Consider the following 16,132-nt stretch of genomic DNA (forward strand, 5'->3'; position numbering starts at 1 on the left):
TTTTTCAACCAAACACTGATAGAAAATGTAATATTAATGGAATTAGAAACTCATGTGTATGGACAGCCAACTTTCCATATACACAGGTTTGGCAGTGCCAACAGTAGGACCTGAGTATATACCAATTTGTGGATACACACAGAGTCCTGGAACCGATCCCTCCTGTATACCAAGGGATAACTGTATATATGCACTCAACATTGGGACCTAAATATTTAAAGGAAATATTAACAGAACTGAAGGGACAAATAGTAATATAGGAACAGTAGGGGTATTGAGTACCGCATTTTTGATAATCAATAGAAATCCATTCAGAAAATATATAGGGAACCAGCAGACTTGAACAGCACTATAGACCAAATGGACCTAACACATATACAAAACATTCCATCCTACAGCAAAAGAATACACATTCTGTTCAAGTGCACATGAAACATTCTCAAATGTAGATCATATGTTAGGCCACAAAGTAAGTACTAACAAATTGAAGAAGACTGAAATCATATCAGGCATCTTTTTTGACCACAATGATATAAAACTAGAAATCAATAATAAGAGGAAAATAGGAAAATCAGCAGTGATGTGGAAATTTTCCTGAACAACCAATTTGCCAGAAATGAAATAAAGAGGGAAATCAAATAATCTTTTGAGACAAGTGAAAATGGAAAGACAATATCCCAGAACTTATGAGATGCAAAAATATGGAAATACAAAACTTATGGAAAAGCAAAAGTACACATATGTGATTGCATCAAACTATCAAGCTTCTCCACAACAAAAGAAACATCAACAGAGTGAAGAGACAACCTATGCAATGGGAGAAAATATTCACAAACCATGCATTTGATAAGGAATTCATATCCAAAATATGTAAATAACTCATAAAACTCAGTAGCAGGTTAACAAGTAACCTGACCTAAAAACGAGCAAAGGACTTGACTAGACATTACTGAAAAGAAGACATATGAATGCTCAACATGTATATGAAAATGTGCTCAACATCTAATCATCAGTGAAATCTAAATCAAAACCACAATGAGATATTACTTCACACTTGTTAGAATAACTATTATACAATAGACAATGGATAACAAATGTTGGTGAGGATGCGGAGAAAAGGGAATCCTTGTACATACACCATTGGTGGGAGTGTAAATTGGTACAGCCATTGTGGAAAACTGCATGGAGGTTTCTCAAACAGTTAAAAATAGAACTTTCATATTGAGAGGTGACAGTGTGCTGGCAGTCCTCACAGCCCTCACTTGCTCTCGGTGCCTCCTCTGCCTGGGCTCCCACTTTGGCGGCACTTGAGGAGCCCTTCAGCCCACCACTGCACTGTGGGAGCCCCTTTCTGGGCTGGCCAAGGCGGGAGCCAGCTCCCTCAGCTTGCAGGGAGTGTGGAGGGAGAGGCGCTTGCGGGCCGGCTGGAGTTCCGGGTGGGCGTGGGCTTGGTGGGCCCCTCACCCAGAGCAGCCGGCCGGCCCTGCTGGCCCCGGGCAATGAGGGGCTTAGCACCCAGGCCGGCGGCTGCGGAGGGTGTGCTGGGTCCCCCAGCAGTGCCGACCCACCGGCCCTGCGCTCGATTGCTCACCGGACCTTGGCTGCCTTCCCACGGGGCACGGCTCAGGACCTGCAGCCCACCATGCCTGAGCCTCCCACCCCCTCCATGGGCTTCTGTGCCGCTGGAGCCTCCCCGACGAGCGCCGACCCCTGCTCTACGGCGCCCAGTCCCATCGACCACCCAAGGGCTGAGGAGTGCGAGTGTACGGCGCGGGACTGGCAGGCAGCTCCACCTGCAGCCCCGGTGCAGCATCCACTGGGTGAAGCCAGCTGGGCTCCTGAGTCTGGTGGAGATGTGGAGAACCTTTATGTCTAGCTCAGGGATTGTAAATGCACCAATCAGCACCCTGTGTCTAGCTCAGGGTCTATGAGTGCACCAATCGACACTGTATCTAGCTGCTCTGGTGGGGCCTTGGAGAACCTTTATGTCTAGCTCAAGGATTGTAAATACACCAATCGGCACTCTGTATCTAGCTCAAGGTTTGCAGACACACCAATCAGCGCCCTGTGTCTAGCTCAGGGTCTGTGAGTGCACCAGTTGACACTGTATCTAGCTGCTCGGGTGGGGCCTTGGAGAACCTTTGTGTAGATACTCTGTATCTAACTGATCTGATGGGGACGTGGAGAACTTTTATGTCTAGCTCAGGGATGGTAAACGCACCAATCAGCGCCCTGTCAGAACAGACCACTCGGCTCTACCAATCAGAAGGACGTGGGTGGGGCCAGATAAGAGAATAAAAGCAGGCTGCCTGAGCCCCCAGAGGCAACCCGCTCGGGTCCCCTTCCACACTGTGGAAGCCTTGTTCTTTCGCTCTTTGCAATAAATCTTGCTACTGCTCACTCTTTGGGTCCACACTGCTTTTATGAGCTGTAACACTCATCGCGAAGGTCTGCAGCTTAACTCCTGAAGCCAGCGAGACAATGAGCCCACCGGGAGGAATGAACAACTCCAGACGCGCCTCCTTAAGAACTGTAACACTCACCGCAAAGGTCTGCAGCTTCACTCCTGAGCTAGCGAGACCGCTAACCCACCAGAAGGAAGAAACTCTGAACACATCCGAACATCAGAAGGAACAAACTCCAGACGCGCCACGTTAAGAGCTGTAACACTCACCGTGAGGGTCCGCGGCTTCATGCTTGAAGTCAGTGAGACTAAGAACCCACCAATTCCAGGCACAATATGACCCAGCGATTCTACTTTGGTATACATATCCAAAGGAAATGAAATCAGTATCTCAAAGAGATATCTTTATTCCCATGTTCATTGCTGCATTATTCACAAAAGCTATGATTTAGAAACAACCTAAATATCTGTTAACAGATGAATGATGAATAAAGAAAATGCAGTAGGTATATCTGTATCTATATATCTACACACACATACCAACACATATCCACACATAATGAAATATTACTCAGTCTTAAAAAAGAAGGAAATCGTGTCATGTGTGACAATGTGGAATATGTTATGCTAAGTGAAATAAGCAAGGCACAGAAAGACAAAGACCACGTGATCTTACTTATATGTGGAATCTAACAATGTTATACTCATAAATGCACAGAGTTGAATGGTGGTTTCCAAGAGTTTGAGGGATGTTGGGTAGATGTTGGTCAAAAGGTACCAAGTTTTGTTTATGCAGAATGAATAAACCCTAGAGACCTAATGTACAGCATAGTAACTGTACTAGTCTGTCACATTGCTGTGAAGAAATACCTGAGACTGGGTAATTTATAAAGAAGTTTCATTGGTTCACAGTTCCCCAGGCTGTTCAGGAAGAAGGATGCTGGCATCTGCTTGGCTTCTAGGGAGGCCTCATAAAATTATGTTGGGAAGCAAAAAGGGGGAGCCAGCACTTCACATGCCCAGAGCAGGAGGAAGAGAGAGTGAGGGGGGATGTGCCACACACTTTTAAACCACCTGATCTTGTGAGAACTCACTGTCATGAGAACAGCACGGAGAGGATGGTGCTAAACCATTCATGAGAAACCGCCTCCATGATCCAATCACCTCCCACCAGGACTCACCTCCTACACTGGGGATTACAGTATGACATGAGATTTTGTGGGGACACAGATCCAAACAGTATCAGTAATTATGTTTATTAATACTGTATTACATATGTGAAATTAGCTAAGAGAGTAGATCTTAAATGTTTTTAACACACACACACACACACACACACACACACGGTTACTGTGAGGTCATGGGTATATTAATTAGATTGGTTTTAGAAGTCATTTCACAATGTATATGTATATTAAAACATTACATTTTACATTGTAGATATATAAAATGTTTGTCAATTATACTTCAGTAAAGTTCAGAAAATGTTTTAAATCACAAAATAATCTACTTTGGTTATTCAAGTTTTTTGATATTATGTATATTGCTACAGTGAACATCTTTGTACATATATCTTTATTTCCATAGGAAAAATTGCTAGAAGTTGAATGCCTTGGTGAGGTATTATGTTGTGGACATTTACACAGTACATACTTGGTTGTCAGACTGTTACTTAGAGAGATTTTCATTTTCATTCCTACCTGCAATGTATGAAGTGTGATCATCAGTTACTTCCACCAACCTCCTTTACCCTACTCTGTACAGTGCTAAGTGTTACAATTTACAAATATTTTTGCCGATTTGATGGGTGAAAATATGCTATTATTTTAAATTTCATTTATTTATTCATGAGGTTGAACACTTTTGTATTTTTGTTGGCCATTGTTTACTTCTTTCTGTTATTCATTGGCTGATCATATTTTGCTCATTTTTCTGTTGAGATGTTAGTGTTTTTCTTAACATTTACTTTATCCCTTCTGCCTTTAACTTTATCCCTTTAACCCTTCTGCCCACTTCCCAGATATTTTCTTATACCCAATTTTCAATTTTGTGTTTAGACTTTTAATATTTATTTTAGGTGAAACATCTTTCCATTTAAGTCTTAATTGTAATACTTGCATTAAATTAAATAACAATATTTGAAATTATTTAACTGCATTTATGTTTACTGCTAGCCTTTTTGTACTGTGATTTAAAAAAAAAATTCTTGATTGTTCTCTTGGTCAGCCAAAATGTAGTTTCTAATAATATTTATGAAGACTAATGGCAGGGGAGTGGTCGTGGCATATTCTTCGAGTCTTTGCATTATGGAAGAGTGACTTCCTATCCTTTCACTTGTGAATATCTCCTTGATTGGCTATAGGATTCTTGAGTATCAAACTTGCCCCTTAAAACTCTATAGAGGCCGGGTGCAGTGACTCATGCCTGTAATTCCAGCACTTTGGGAGGTCGAGGTGGGCGGATCACCTGAGGTCAGGAGTTCAAGACCAGCCTGGCCAGCATAGCAAAACACCATCTACTAAAAATACAACAGCCAGGTGTGATGGCACATGCCTGTAATCCCAGCTACTCAGGAGGCTGAGGCAGGAGAATCACTTGAACCCGGCAGGCAGAGGTTGCAGTGAGCCGAGATTGTGCCACTGCACTCCAGCCTAGGCGATTAGTGAGACTTCATCTCAAAAAACAAACAAACAAACAAACAAAAAACCATCACCAACAACTCTATAGATACTGTTCTGTGACCTCTGATATTTGATGTTGGGAGATGTCTGGGGCCATCTACATTATGGTTTCATTTTGGTAAGCTGTATTTTCTGTTTGGACATTTGTAGTATTTTATATTTAATTTTTTTAACAGAAAGTGTTTATGTCCTTGCTCAACCATTTTATAGTGCAGACTCTGGTCTTTTCACAACCTTGGAAAACATTTGTCTAGTGTTTCTTTGATTATTCTTATATCTTTCTGTATCTTAATTTTTTTTTTTTTTTTTGAGATGGAGTCTCACTCTGTCGCCCAGGCTGGAGTACATTGGTGTGATCTTGGCTCACTGCAACCTCTGCCTCCCAGGTTCAAGCAATTCTCCTGCCTCAGCCTCCCGAGTAGTTGGGATTACAGGCACCTGCCACCACACCCAGCTAATTTTTTTGTATTTTTAGTAGAGACAGCGTTTCACCATGTTGGCAGGGCTGATCTTGAACTCCTGACTGGCCTTAAGTAATCCATCTGCCTTGGGCTCCCAAAGTGCTGGGATTACGGGTGTGAGCCACCATGCCCAGCCTGTACTTTACTTCCATTCTGTGATTCCTGTTAAGTATATTTTGATCTCCAGGATACGTTCCTCATGTCTTAGGTTTTCCATCACTCATTTCTTATATTTTCCCTGAGTTATAGGAGAATCTCTTGAGTTCACTCTCAGTAATTTGGTTTTTCTGCAGCATGCTTTCTGCTGTTCACTCCATCTATTGCCATGTTAAATGAAGAAATGCTATTAAAAAATCAATTGCAAGTGGTTTTTTCTGATCTCATACTGTTCAAGCTTCATGTCTGCTTACCTTATTTTCACAGATGCAGCGCCTTCTTGAATCAAGTGTCTTCTTGAAAAACTGAGAATTTTCTAAAATTTTATCATGTCAGTTCGAGTAAACTTTTTTCAGAAAAGACAGTTTTGATCAAAGTGCCTCCATTCCTTTGAACTGTGGTAATTTTGCATAGTTCTGGCAATTACTCCTTACCTCTTTATCCTCATAGAAACTAGACTAGTACTGGCTGATAGGCAAGTAGCTGAGATTAGTTCTGTGGGAGATTAGTATGGATTCCTGGCCGAATCCTTTACTTGAAGGTGGAAGAAGATGTGTCCTTATGCAGCCACGCAGAGATTTTATATATTGGAGTGTGCTTAAGAACTTGTTTTTGTCTTTATGTGGATGCTTGCAGTATGAGCAAACCATGGTAGGTTTTGGCCCACTCCTATCATTGCTGGTTGCTCCAGTTCCTTGTTTCTGCAATGCCTGGTACTCAGAGTCATGGCTTATAACAGCAGCACATCCTGAGGTCTGTGAGTATCACAGGTTATGTGCACAGAATTCTTGCTACAGTGAGTATCACAGGTTGTGTGCATAGAATGCTCGCTACAGAGGAAGAGCCTTGCTCTCTGAGTGTGCTCTAAGCTTCCCTTGCCCTCGTGCTCTTTGCTTTCTGAGTTAAGAGGTGAGCATTTTGCTCAGGATTTGATTGGTATATTTATCAGGCTCGCTGCTCTTTTGGAGAGACAATCACGTGTCAGCCTTCTTTGCCCTTCTTTAATCTAATTCCACCTATACTATATTCAGCACAATCATTTGCACTTCTGGCATATTGAGCACCTTTCTCTAATATATAGTGTCAAAAGAGGTTTTGATCCATTTTTATGTTTCATTGATTGTCTCACTGAGAATCTAGGAATGGGACAGGGCCTGTGTCTATACTGGCATCTTGCCAGGAACCTTCCCCTCCCCCTTTCATTGGCTATCAAATTCTGAAAATGTTTTCAGCCATTGATGGCCCACATCTAGGAAAAATAAGGTCATAGATATTAAGATTGAGAGATGAGAATAGACAGGTTAGTAAGAGTGAAAAGTTTCAGTGATTGAAGCTGGGAAGATTGGATTTCAGTATTGGGCTTATTTACCCCAAGAGTGCCTTTGGCAAAAGCCGTGATTGTTTCTCTAAGAAATTTGGGTGAAATGGCCCTGGTAACATACATGACAGCAAACCCAAGGAAGTAAGGGCTGGCGTAAATCTAGGGTGACCAACTGTCCTTTTCGTCTGTGGGCAAGGGGATCTCAGGATGCAGGACGTTCAGTATTAAAACCAGGAAAGTCTTGATCATGAATTGGTTACCCTAGCATAAATTATAGCATTGCTTCTGTGGTCTTTTATATATGAAATGAGATTTCATGCTACAGTGAATGTCCAGAGCTCTCTTCTCCACTGCCAGGGCACACAGCATTCAGCCAGCAAAGAGTGAGAGCGTCTTTTCTTTTTGTGTGTGTGTTGTCACATCATCTACAAACTCTTATTCCAGTTGGGTACAGTGTCAGTCAAGTTTCAGCTGTATTCTGAGATAGCTATGGTAAATAGACATTCTTTAATTTATTTTTTCTAAAAATTGTTAGGAATAATCTTTTAAAGCTGGGAGGGTCTTAAGTATATCCTTTGAGATGCACAGTCCGTGAAGCTTGAGTCACTTTTATAGATGGAGTTTTCGATAAATTAGAAGCTTTAAATGAAAATTACAAGTTTCTTTTTTTAAAGTCATAAAGGATTAGATACAGTTGGAAGCAATTTCAAAAGAATTGTTTGATTAGAGAGTTGCCAAGGATTTAAATGAAGGTGGAAGCCTCAAAGTATACCTTCTAGTGTTGTGTTTGCCGTTTGGCCTGAGTCACTAGGTGACTCAGTGTTCCCCTCAGTGGAACAAAAGCACTTAACAAACCTACTCATTAAGGTGGTGATTTTTCCCCTAATTATGTCTGTGGGTCCCAGTATTAATAGCATAGGAGTAATAAGGCTTTTATTTGGGTAGATGAGACTGGCATTTATGTATTTCCTAGACATTGTCCCAGTCTTTTATGGGAGTCTATCCTGGGGAGCCCCCTTCAAACTCCACTTTTTATTATTTTGCTTGACTCTGAAACCTCCTTTAGGCAACATAGTCAGGATCAGCCAAAACTGCTCAGGAGTGTCTTCAGAGACGGCAAACGGGAAGAGAGAATGGCCACTTAGCCTTCTTCATCAGGCCTTAAAGCCACACTTCTGCTTTTTATCCTCTATATTATTGTGTTTATATTTGGATTTAAAACTCCAAATGTATCACTGATGTTTTCATCCTCACCTCTAATTGCATTTTGTAGTTATTATTTTGCAATGTCCTAAGGTTTTGTGACTTATTCACCTTCAATCAGTTGTTGCTGGGAAAACCCCAAGAGTTGCTCTTGAGTTTTATTTTTTTCTAACTTGACTCATCCAATTCATTAGCATGTCCTATTGTCTTTTCCTAGAACATTCTGAATCTGTTGTCTGCTCATCATCTCCTCCCCTGTCTCTGTAGTTCAAGTCACTGTTAACTCCTGCATGACTTACTGCAACAGCTTCTTCACTGGCCTTCTGCTTCCGTTCTTGTTTCCCCTTTAGTTCTTCCTCTTTCCTATAAAGCTGCCAGTCTGATTAGATTATTGATTCTTTTGAATTTGCTACACAGACAATAATATAATCTGTGAACAAACACACTCTTAATTTTTTCCTTCTCTATCTATATACCTTTTGTTTTCTTTTCTTGTCTTACTGTGTCAGCCAGGTCTTCCAATATGATACTGAAAAGAAATGTTGAGAGGAGACATCCTTGTCTTATTCTTACTCTGAGCAGAAAAGCTTCTAGTTTCACACCACTAAGTATGATGTTCGCTGCAGGTTTCCTAACACATTCTTTATATGTTGAGGAAGTTCTTCTCTATTTCTAGTTTACAGATGATTTTTTATCATGAATGGGTATCACATTTTGTCAAATGTTTTTCTGTACCTATTGGTATGATCATATTTTTTTTTCTTTGTAGCTTGTTGGTGTGATAGATTATATTAGTTGATTTTTGAATGTTGAATCAGTTTTTTATACCTGTGATAAATCTCACTGGGTCGTGGTCTATAATTCTTTTTATACATTGTTACATTCAATTTGCTAATATTTTGATGTGGATTTTTGCATCTATGCTTATGAGAGAATACTGGTCTTTAGTTTTCCTTTTTGTAATGTCTGTCTGGGCAATGCTGGCCCCATAGAATGAGTTTGGAAGTATTCCCTGTGTTACCTTCTAGTAAAGATTGTTAAGAATTAGTATAATTTCTTCCTTAAATGTTTGGTAGAACTCAACAGTGAACATATTTGGGCCTGGCGCTTTGGAAACATGTTAATTATTGATTCAATTTCTTTAATAGAGATAGGCCTATTCATATTATTCATTTCTTCTTTTAAGAGTTTTGGCAGATTTTATTTCTCAAGGAATTGGTTCATTTTGTATAGGTTTTCAGATTTTTGGGTAAATAACTGTTCATATCATTTTAAAATTATCCTTTTAATGTCCATGGGATCTGTAGTGATGTCACCTCTTTCATTTCTGACATTAGTAATATGTTTCTTGTCTCTTTTTTCTTAGTCTGGCTAGAGGTTTATCAATTTTATTGATCTTTTAAAAGAACCAGCTTTTGCTTTCATTAAGTTTCTTTATTAGTTTTCTGTTTTTTGTCTCATTGAGGTACATTAACTTTTATTATTTCTTTTCTTCTGCTTACTTTGAATTAATTTGTTCTTTTTCTTTAATTTCACAAAGTAGAAGCTTAGCTTACTGATTTTAGATCTTTCTTCTTCTAATATAAGCAGAATGCTATATTAATGCTATACATTTGTGGCATTTAATGCTATAAACTTTCCTCTAAGCAGTGCTGATGTTGCTTCCAACAAATTTTGATAAGTTGTGTTTTCACTTTCATTTAGTTCATTTTTCTTAAGATTTTTTTGACCCACAGATTATTAGAAGTGTATTGTTCTATCTCCAAGTATTTGGGAATTTTCCAACTATCTTTCTGTTATTATTTTCTAGTTTAATTCCATTCTGGTCTGAGGTCAAATAGTTTTTTTAAAAATGTTTCAGACAAATAAAAATTCAGGGAATTTGTTGCTAGTAGACTTGTATTGCAAGAAATTTGTCAGAATAAAAATGATATAGATCAGAAACTCAGATCTACATAAAGAATGGAAGAGATTTTGAGATGGAATAAGTGAAGGTAAAATAAAAACCATTATTTTTCTTACCCTTAATTGATAGAAGAGATAACAATTTATTCACAATAATAACAACAATGTATTCAATTATGTATGCCACATATATATATATGTATATCTAGATGTGTGTGCACCTATGTATGCTTATTTTTAAGTGAAATTAATGATAGCATTCTCTTAAATTTGGTAATATGTGTTTTATGGCCCAGAATGTGGTCTGTTTTGGGGAATGCTCCATGTGAGCTTGATACTAGTGTGTATTCTGCTGTTGTTGAATGAAATAGTCTATGTATGTCAGTTATATTCAATTGACCGATGGTATTGTTGAGTTCAACTATGTCCTTAATGATTTTCTGCCTGCTGTATCTGTCCTTTTCTGATAGAGGGATGTTGACATCTCCAGTTATAGTAGTGGATTTGTCTGTTTTTCCTTGCAGTTCTATCAGTTTTTGCCTTATACATTTTGATGCTCTATTATTAGGTGCATCCATGTTAATGACTGTTATATCTTCTGGGAGAATTTACCACTTTATCATTATGTACTACCCCTTTTTCTCTGTGATAATTTATTTTTGCTCTGAAATCTGCTCTGTCTGAAATTAATATAGGCACTCCAGCTTTCTTTAGATTAATGTTAGCATAGTATATCTGTCTTCTTCATTTCTTTAAGTTTAATCTGTGTGTATCTTTATATTTGAATTGAGTTTCTTGTAGACAGCATATGCCTTGTTTTTAATCCATTCTGATAATCTCTTGTTTTTTTAATGTGTGTATTTAGACCATGGGCATTTAAAGTGATTATTGATAACTTGGATTAATATCTACCATATTTGTTAATGTTTTCTATATTTTGTCTTGTTTTTTCCCCTGTTTTTGTCTTCCACTCTTTTTCTGCTTTTATAGTTTTGAGTATTCCATGATTTCATTTCATCTCCTTTCTTAGCATATCAATTACATATGTATTTTTTTCCTTTTAAGTAGTGACCTAGAGGTTGCAGTATACATTTACAACTGTTCCAAGTCCACTTTCAAATAGCGCTATACTGTTACACAGATAGTGCAAGTACAGAAAATAAAATATTCCTAATTTTTTTCTCTCATCTCTTATACTCATTGCTGTCATTAATTTCACTTGCAAATAAGCATACATAGGCACACACACACACACACACACACACACATATATATATGTGGCATACATAATTGAATACATTGTTTTTATTATTGTGAATAAATTGTTGTCTCTTCTATCAATTAAGGGTAAGAAAAATAATGGTTTTTATTTTATCTTCACTTATTCCATCTCAAAATCTCTTCCTTTATGTAGATCTGAGTTTCTGATCTATATCATTTTTCGTCTGACAAATTTCTTGCAATACAAGTCTACTAGCAACAAATTCCCTGAATTTTTATTTGTCTGAAACATTTTTTAAAAAAATCTTTTCTTTCTTTCTTTTTGTTTTTTTGAGACAGAGTCTCACTCTGTCTCCCAGGCTGGAGTGCAGTGGTGTGATCTTGGCTCACTGCAACCTCCACCTCCTGGGTTCAAGTGATTTTCCTGCTTCAGCTTCCCAAGTAGCTAGGATTATAGGTGTGCACCACTGCGCCCACCTGATTTTTGTATTTTTAGTATAGACGGGGTTTTACCGTGTTGGTCAGGCTGGTCTTGAACTCCTGACCCTCAAGTGATTCACCTGCCTCAGCCTCCCAAAGTGCTTAGATTACAGACATGAGCCACCACACCTGGTCTGTTTCTCCTTTACTTTTAAAGGGTAGTATTGTAGGATCCACAATTCTAGGTTGCTGTTTTTTTTTCCTCTCAACATCTTAAGTGTTTCACTTCACTTTTGTATTGCTTGCCTGGTTTCTGAAGAAATGTCAGATTGCTTTTTTTTTTTTTTTTTTTTTGCTCCTTTGTAGATAAGCTGTTTTTTCCTTCTGGCTTTTTTCAAAATTCTTTATCTTTGACTTTCTGCAGTTTTAATATAATATGCCTAGGTGTAGGTTTCTTTCCTGAGCTTCCTGAGTCTCTAGTTTGGTGTCTAACATTAATTTAAGAATATTCTTAGTTATTATTGCTTCAAATTTTCTTCTGTTCCTTTCCCTCTTTCTTCTCCTTCTGTTATTCCTATTATACATATATTACACCTTTTGGAGTTGTCCCATAGTTCTGTTTTTTTTTTTTTTTTTCCGTCTTTTTTCTCTTTGTTTTTCAGTTTTGGAAGTTTCTCTTAATATATTCTCATGCTCAGAGATCTTTCATTTGCCTTGCCTGGTTCTCTAATGAGCCCATTAAAGGCATTCTTCATTTCTGTTACAGTGTTACTGATTTCCAGCATTTTGTTTTTGATTCTTTCTTAGAATTTCCATCCCTCTGCTTACATTCCCCATCAGTTCTTGCATGTTGTCTACGTTGTCCTTTAGAGTCCTTAGAATAGTAATCATAGTTTAAGAAACATTTCTGATAATTAATTTCTGCCATTTCTGACTCTGGGTCTGATTTTTGCTCAGTTTTTTCAAACTATGTTTTATTGCCATTTAGAAAGCCTTGTACTTTTTTCTTGATAGGCAGATGGGATGCACTAGGTAAAAGGAACTGCAGTAATAATGTGGTGGTAAGGTATGTTGGGAGGGGAAGCATTCTATAATCCTATGATTAAGTCTCAGTCTTTTAGTGAGTTTATGTCTGTGAATTGTGAACCTCACAAGTGCTTCTCATTTTCTTTTTTCTCATTCTTAGTTCCGATAGGATGGCTAGCAGGGGTTAGGAGTTCTAGGTGGCACTGAAGTATGTTCATGCCACTGCACTCCAGCCTGGATGACAAGTGAGACCCTGTCTCCTGGGAAAATAAATAAATAAATTAAATAAATAAATAAATAAGTTGCTATTTTTTCCCTTCCTTCTGCCAGAAGCATGAGAGGATGTTTTTGGATCTTCACTGTGAGAACCTGTTAGAGCTTTTGGAGATAAAACTCACAAAAGTGTGAGAGTTCCCTAAGACTGAGCTCCCCTGGACTTTTTAACTCTCAGTCCTGTCTACATTGAATCTCCAGCAATTCAGCAGTTACAGTTACGATTTTTCTACCCTGGAACTGGTTCTCATGTGTGTTTCTGCTTTTTGTTTTTTACTCTGATAAATTGTCATTCTCTGCTTCCAGTCTGTCTCTCTCTCCAGAGTAAGGAATGACAAAATTACATCTCACTGAGAGCCACTGCTCTTGGTTTTATAATATCTTTACATCTTTGACTTACCACAATGTAACTTTGAATGTTGTACCACTTTTCCTTCCATCCTCTTTTGTGCTTTTTCATGTGTTTTACGTCTACATATGTTATAAACCTCACAATACATTGTTATTATTTTGGATTTAAACAGGCATTTATTCTTTCATGATATTTATTACTTATGTTACTTTTTATTCCTTTGAACAGATCTAAATTCCTTCTGACATTATTTTTCTTTTGCCTGTAGAATTTCATAACAATTCTTATAGTGTAAATTTACTTAATATAAATTGTTTCAGTTTCTTTCTGAAAAGTCTTTATTTCACTTTTATTTTTGAAAGGGTGTTCACTATGTATAGAATATTAGATTGACAGTTTTTTCCTTTAGTATTTTGTCACCCAGTTGTCTTCTGAGTTTTATAGCTTCTGATGAGAAGTCTGCTGTCATTCTAATCTTTGCTCCTCTGTATTTAATGTCTCTTTTTCTGACTGCCTTTAACATTTCCACTTTATTACTGATTTTAAGACATTTCATTATGACATGCTTTAGTTTAGTCTTATATCTTTTTTTTGCTTAGTTCATTGAGCTTATTGGATCTCTGGGTTTATAGTTTTCATGAAATTTGGTGAATTTTGGCCATTGTTTCTATAAAAATGTGTATGTTTTTTGTCACCCTTCCTTAGAATTCAAATTAAATTTTCATTAAATGGCTTAATATTGTCCTTGAGGTTACTCATGCCCTTTCATATTTTTGTAGTCTTTTTTGTTTAGCCACTTTATTTTGCATAGTTTTTATTTTTCATGTGTTCTAGTTCACTGATCTTTTCTTCTGCAGTTTCTAAATTGCTGTTCATCTCACTTAGTGTGAGTTTTGTTTCAGATACTACATGTTTAACCTTTAGAAACTTCACTTATATATATATGAAAGGGCAGATATGTACATTTAGAAGAAAAGAGAGATGTGACTACCTCGCATATTGTGTGTGTGTATGTATCTTTCATTTCAATTACTTTTTGAATGGATGTTGGATATTGCACATGGTATTTGTTGGGTGCCTGATTTTGTTATATACTTTTACATACTTTTGCTCTAATGAATAATTAAATTACTAAGAAGTTGGATCCTTTTTTTTTTTTAAATTTTGAGATGGAGTTTCATTGTTGTTTCCCAGGCTGCGGTGCAATGGCACGATCTCGGCTCACTGCAACCTCTGCCTCCTGTGTTCAAGCAATTCTCCTGCCTCAGCCCCCCAAGTAGCTGGGATTACAAGCACCCGCCACCATGCCCAGCGAATTTTTGTATTTTTAGTAGAGACAGGGTTTCACCATGTTGGCCAGGCTGGTCTTGAACTCCTGACCTCAGGTAATCCACCCACCTCGGCCTCCCAAAGTACTGAGATTACAGGCATGAGCCACTGCGCCCAGACAGAAGTTGGATCCTTTTGAGGCTTAGTTTTAAGCCTTGCTAGGTGGGACTAGAGCAGCCTTTAACCTAGGACTCATTTAGACCTACTTCCTCAGTGATGCTTTCCTAAGGATTTTCTAGTATCTCATGTAGTGGGAGCCATTTTGGCTGCTGGGATCATAAAATACTCCTGGTTGTGTGTGAAATCTGAAATTGGTTCCACCTGCTGCATTCTGGTGCTTCTTTTTTTGGCCCTTGGGAAGTTTTTATTCATACATGCACAGGTCAGTGGTCTTCCAAATACTTGAGGGAACCCTTCTGCAATCTCTGTTTGCTCTCTCTCTATATAGCTGTTTCTATTCCAGCATTCTGCTTTTCGAGGCCCTGTGGCCTTGGCTTCCCTATACTCCAATCTTTGCCTTCTCAGCTTGGCAAGAAAGAAACAGAGACTGTGGGTTTTGACTTCCTCTTCTCTATTCTGTGGCATTGAAACTGTTTCCATGGAGTAAGTTAGGGCAATTGTAGGCGTCTCTCACCTATTTTGTTTTTCTTCTCCATGGAATTGTATCTTGCTGAAACCTTTGATTCATATTTTTGGCTTGTTTTGTAGTTGTTTAAGGCAGAAGGGTAAATCTTGTCACTGTTACTTCACAATATTCATAAGCAGAAATCCTGTCTTAATATTTTGCATTTCTTTTCTATGTTTAGAGATGATATTGTAGGTTGCTTTTGCTGACACATAAGGGGCCTGGTGGCATTTGCCTCTTGGTTTAAGTCATTATCTTTTTTGGTATCTTGATAAAAATCTTGTGTTGCCTGTATAGGATGTCATTGCTGGAAACATTACAACTCTCTTTTTTTGTAATAGAGGAAGTCATGTCCTAAGCAGAGGTTGTATAGATTTTGCCTGACTTGTGGTATCATTTCTTAGGATATGCAACAACTTGGTCATTGGTTTTTCTCCCACTGCTTGTGGTTTTAGGAATATTCTTCAACTGATGAATTCACCACCTACTTCATTCTTGGGTTGTGAATCCCTAGACTTGAGTTCTGTTCTAAGAGCCAAACATGCAACATGCTGAGTTGGTTGGTTTATTGCCTGGAAAATTGTTAGGGCAAAATTGATACTTTGATTATGCAGGGAAAGAGGTAGATTTTTCAGATGAAGGGTGTTCAACTCCAAATTCTGGTTTATTCTAAAGATAAGGGTAGAAGTAGATGTGTCATGAGAAAGTGAAAGAAGCTCAATCCATACATAGTGAATTTTATAGTGGGTGGGCAT

At 38.2% G+C, this 16,132-nt stretch overlaps 1 protein-coding gene across 6 annotated transcripts in view; it reads left to right on the forward strand.

The window, feature by feature from the left end:
• FTO (FTO alpha-ketoglutarate dependent dioxygenase) overlaps window positions 1-16,132 on the forward strand; it is a 413,232-nt gene that overhangs the window by 159,593 nt on the left and 237,507 nt on the right. The window lies entirely within an intron of this gene.

Source organism: Hylobates moloch, unplaced genomic scaffold, assembly GCF_009828535.3.
Source record: "Hylobates moloch isolate HMO894 unplaced genomic scaffold, HMol_V3 SCAFFOLD_6, whole genome shotgun sequence".
Taxonomy (NCBI): Eukaryota; Metazoa; Chordata; class Mammalia; order Primates; family Hylobatidae; genus Hylobates; species Hylobates moloch.